At 28.5% G+C, this 5808-nt stretch overlaps 1 long non-coding RNA gene across 1 annotated transcript; it reads left to right on the top strand.

Moving 5' to 3' along the window:
• The first annotated feature begins 218 nt into the window (after positions 1-218).
• LOC130982976 (uncharacterized) lies at positions 219-2327 on the top strand. Its single transcript, XR_009087217.1, has 4 exons — positions 219-405; positions 497-551; positions 640-768; positions 2209-2327. It is a non-coding gene; the product is annotated as an uncharacterized LOC130982976 (long non-coding RNA).
• The last annotated feature ends 3481 nt before the right edge of the window (positions 2328-5808 follow it).

Raw genomic sequence — 5808 nt, 5'->3', positions numbered from 1 at the left:
ATTAGTAGATAATTAGTCAATAAATTAATTTTTAATAAGGAAGATTAGAAATGTGAATATTATATTAAATTAGGATAGAGCTCATCGAAACGAGAATTTTGACACTAATTTCGAAGAAATCGGTCCAAGATTAGACCGAACGGGTCGAACCAGTTGAACCGGACCCAAACCAGGCCATCGGTCCAACCGGACCAACATATTAAATGAGCTTGAAGCCCATTTCCTTCATAAAACGCAGCAGAGGCAGCAGCGCTCCAGGGAAGGAAAAGAAGGGAAAACATCCCGTAAGGGTTACGGTGAGTTCCCGCTCCCGTAACTTCTCCGTCCGAGCTCCGATCGCCGCACCGTTTGCGGCCACGCGTTCACTGCGTCGAGCTCTACATTTCTACCGGAACAATTTCTTTGGTAAGCCATTAATCACTTCCAGCCACTCTTTTCCCCCAATTTTCAAATAATTGGAAGAGATGTTAAATTTCTTTGATTTCTGATGTTTTAGGATCCAATTAGCTTGAGAGAAACGTTCACTCTTGCTTATGTGAAGCTTGGGTAAGGTGAGGATACGATAATTCTATTTTATTTTCATTAAATTTGAGCTTTGAGTATTAAATTGGGTATATATGTATTATGAATGTGTATTAGGTTGAGAATAAATAATTGGAGCTTGAAATTGTGAATACTGGAACTTGGAGGAAGCGGATTAGTTGAGTTTTGAGGGGTTGTCTTGGTTTTGAATAAATAGCTTTGGTCGTTACGTGGAAATCGGCTAAGGTATGGTTTAGGTTTCTTGCATTTAATATATAATGTTCTGTGAAAACTTAGGCTAGATGACCATAGGATAAGTTGGAATGCGGGTGTATGTTTAATGTTTAGTAATTTTTCGATGAATATATTTGGTTGAAGTTTATTGGATAATTAGTTATTAATTTTGGATGGTGAATGTTATTACTGATGAACATGGTTAGTTTGGTGCTTGTTGATTAATTAATAATTTGGTGAATTATTGATTTGAGGTATCTTGTGTTAGAAGCCTAGGATTAGTGAACTATGATCCTTAGTTGAATTTTTGGTTGTTGGATTTGAATATTGTATGAGTATAATTGTTGATCTGAGGTAGATTTATTGTGGTGACTGTTATGATGATGAGGAAGGGTGTGTTGAATTGAAAAGAAAGCAGGTTTGGACCCGAAAAGGGTGGCAAAGTCCGAGTTTTAGAGGAGATGCTGCTGGAATTTTATAAAAGTTAGAAATTTTGTTTATATGATTATTTAAAAGAGAATTAGACTTAAAGGGTATATGATTTGATTTTAAGTTATTAAGAAAATGAGTATGTTTTAAGTTTGAAGTTTAATTCATTTAGAAAAGGATAAATTATGTTTTGAATTGGAACTATTGATGGATGGAATGGGAGATGTGACAATGAAGGATAAGGATTGAATATGTTTGATGTATGATGATGAATGAGATGTAATTGAGAATAATGTGAATGTTGATGAATTATAATTGAATTATTTATATGGCTTATGAATTTGAATAATCTGAGATACGAGATTCCCTGGATCAAATGCCGTGGCTTGCCACCATGTGTACCGGGTTGAAAACTCGATACTCTGTTGACCCTACGACGTAAGTGTGACCGGGCACTATATAAATTCCCGGGAATGTTACCCCCATTGAGCAATATTGATTATTTGAGATAAAGCTATGCATAGACTCTTGGGGATGCACGTCGGGGGACAGTCTAAGGACAATTCAGACTTGTCGGGTTGGCTGGATAACCGACAGATGAGCCTCATCAGCCATAGGACAGGCATGCATCATATGCATACTATTTGAACTACTTGCTTGTGCATTAACTGGGTGTGCCTAAATGTATCTGCTATGCTAAATGTATATTTGTTACTTGCAGTACTTGTAACCTTCCTGTGCTTGCTTTATCTGTTTGTTTGTCTGTGAAATCCTGATGGAGATGGAGGTATGGAGGAATGGCAATATGAAATTTAGGTTTAAGGTTAAGTTAAATCAGGTTTACATATTCTTAGAAAACCACCTTTTATGGCTTCTGTTTAATACTTTAAGCTCTATAATCTGAGTGTCGGTGTTCTAGGATTGCCTCTGGCATTCCCAGGACCTTATATATTATGTGTGTGGCACCTTTACCATACTGAGAACCTCCGGTTCTCATTCCATACTATGTTGTTGTTTTTTCAGATGCAGGTCGAGAGGCATCTCGTTAGGCGTCTGGACTCTTGAAGCGAAGTGGTTACTGGGATATTTTGTTATGCTATGATGTATATATATGTACTTAGATTTCTCTCCGCATGACTTATTCTTTTGATCCTCTTAGAGGTTTATGGAGAGGCAGGATTGTGTATATGTACTTTTGGGTTTGGATATGTATGTATATATGTGTAAATATTCTCCGGCCAGTCTTGACTTCGCAGGCTGAGTTAGGAGCTTGTTATTTTGTATCCTTGGTATTCTACTCCTACTTCTGTTATCTTATGTTTGATAGTTATGGTTTTCTTAGTACGTAAGTTAACTCGTTCCTTGAGCGTTGCGTCTTTATTGTGCGATTTTTATTTCCCCCTTTTCTTCAAGGCTCCTAGCATATTATAATTCTTCTGCTATTATATGTACTTATTTTATTTTAGAGGTCGTAATACCACACCACCTTCATTTTACGACTTAAGCGTAAAGCTTAGTGTGGTAGGGTGTTACAACTAGAATATTATAAATTTTATAGTACTCATAACATCTTTTAAGCCATTTTTTTAAAATTATTTTGTATAGAATAAAATATATTTTTTAATTATTTTGGATGGAATAAAATATTTTTTTAATTTCTAAATTATTATTGACTATGTAGAGTATTTTATTTAAAATTTGTGTACATGCATGTATTTACCTAAGTCATTAGAACATTACAAATTTTTATAGTACTTCTAATATTTTTAAAGCCATTTTTTAAATTATTTTACATAGAATAAAATATTTTTTTTTGTGGTATAGTTAAAATAAATTTATTAAAAAATATTCATGAGCTATCAAGAATGGGCAGAAGAGTATTGTATAGAATTTGAATTGCTCGCCATATAATTCGAATCAGAGCGATTCGAACTTTCTCATGTGTAATTTGAATAATGTAATATCTCACCATATAATTTAAAAAAATTTATTAAAAAATATTCATGAACAGTTAAAAATGGACAAAAGAGTATTGTATGGAATTCGAATTGATAGCTCATTAATATTTTAAAAAAATCTCGTAATTAAATACTTTGTTAGCTTTTTTTTAATGTATGAAATAAAATATATTTTTTAATTTTAAATTATTATTTTTTTAATAAATTTTTCAATAAATTATTAATTTTTTTAATAAATCAGAGTGTAATTCGAATCAACCTGATTCGAATTATTGTATGTGTGTAATTCGAATCAGGTTGATTCGAATTAGTGGGTGTGTGCGTTTGTGTATAATTCAAATCAAGTTGATTCGAATTACATGTAAATCAAGTTCGAAACAACTTAATTCGAACTATATAAAAATGTGTATCGGTTGATTCATGAAATAATTTTTGATTTGGCGGATTTGTGTAATTTTTTGCTCTCCTTGACTTAATAGAGTGATTTGCCCTATCTAAGATGTTGGTACTTAAGAACAATTTCAATATTCACTTGTTAAAAAGCTCAGTCAATCATAGTTGATTGCCATGTGACAACCTCATGATGAAGATAGCCTTCTCAATCATAGTAAGTCCTCTTTTTTCCCCTCTCGTTTGTGTTATAAACCCTACTTTATTTATCATTGCTATCTTTCAATATATCTTATTCAATAATAATAAATACATGTGACAACTTAATATCCAAGTTAATAACATAAAAAAAATAATTAGAAATATCACAACACCATGAAATTAAGAGATTTTTTTGTTTACCAATAAATGTATTCCTTAGTTTATTTATCAATATGTGTATTGCTTAGAGTATATATTTACTTTTTTATATATCTCAGATACACAAAGTAGAAGATAAATAAATTCAAAAATCAGATATTATACACCAAAGATGTGTTAACACTTTTCAATATATAAATCTTGAGTTATAACGAAAAAAAAAAAAATCATCCCACTCAAAATATGATACGATCTGATTTGATTTTATTTTATCTAATTTTATTTAAATAATTTAAATTTTTAAAAATACAAACTTTTAATTTAAAATTTTGATTAATATAATTTAAATTAACGATTTAGTTCAATTCAATACAAATAAATGTATACATATTATTTTATTCCTATGATTAATTATGTTTATATATTCAATTTAAAAAAAAGAGTAAAGTATTATTTTTGTCCCCAACGTTTGGGGTAAATCTCAAAATTGTCCCTAACGTTTCAATCGTCCTATTTACGTCTCTAACGTTTTAAAATTGACTCAATGTTGTCCTACCGTTAGGGATCCGTTAATAAAATTAACGGCGGGACAAAATTGAGACGATTTTGAAACGTTAGAGACGTAAATAGGACTAAAACGTTGGGGACAAAAACGATACATAGAAATAAATTTTAATTTTATTTTTCAATAATATCAATTTTTACTGTATATAGTATTCAATTATTTTTAATCATATTTACACTTAATCATCTTATTTTTATTCTAAATAAATTTATTTTTTTAATTTTACACTTAAAGTAATGTATTTTTTTATAAATAAATAAATTTTACACTTTTATTCTAAATAAATAATGTAATGTGATTAGAATGAAAGTGTAAAACTATAAAAAAATATAAGTAATGTGATTAAGTAATGAAAGTAAAATTATATTATTTATTTAGAATGAAAGTATAAAATTTATTTATTTATAAAAAAATTATATTACTTTAAGCGTAAAATTATAAAAAAAATTAATTTATTTAGAATGAAAATAAGGTGATTAAGTGTAAATATGATTAAAAATAATTAATACTATGTACAGTAAAAAATTGATATTATTGAAGAATAAAATTAAAATTTATTTCTATGTATCGTTTTTGTCCTCAACGTTTTAGTCCTATTTACGTCCCTAACGTTTAAAAATCGTCTCAATTTTGTCCCGCCGTAATTTTATTAACGGATCCCTAACGGCAGGACAACATTGAGTCAATTTTAAAACGTTAGGGACGTAAATATGACGATTAAAACGTTAGGGACAATTTTGAGATTTCCCCTAAACATTGAGGACAAAAACAATACTTTACTCTAAAAAAAACTAACGATTTAAAGTTTTAAAATAAAAAAATTAATAATTTAAAATTTTAAATACATCTAAAATATGTACAAAACCAACTCAAGATTTGATAAGTTAATATAATATTTTAAATTAAGTTGTATTGGTTTGATTTTTTTTCATCCAATTTTATTCAATAATTTTTAATTTAAAACTTAGATGAATATAATTTAGATTAACAATTCAATCAAATACAAATAAATACACTCGTATTATTATAGTTGTATGGTTAATTATGTTTATATATTCGATTTAAAAAAAAATCTAACAATTTAAAATTTCTAAATTAAAAAATTAACAAGTTAAAATTTTAAATGTATTTAAAATATGTGTAAAACCAACTCAAGACTTAAGATGTCGATATAATTAATGTTTTAGATCGTATTGTGCTGGTTTAATTTTTATTTTTTTATTTTATCTAATTTTATTTAAATAATTTAAAATTTAAAATTATAAAATTTTTAATTTAAAATTTAGATGAATGAGATGGATATTTTTTGACTTAACATATTCCAAGATGCATCCGAATATATTTTTAAAG

The sequence above is a fragment of the Arachis stenosperma genome, chromosome 5 (genome assembly GCF_014773155.1).
Source record: "Arachis stenosperma cultivar V10309 chromosome 5, arast.V10309.gnm1.PFL2, whole genome shotgun sequence".
NCBI lineage: Eukaryota > Viridiplantae > Streptophyta > Magnoliopsida > Fabales > Fabaceae > Arachis > Arachis stenosperma.
This window is presented reverse-complemented; position numbering and strand designations above follow the sequence as displayed.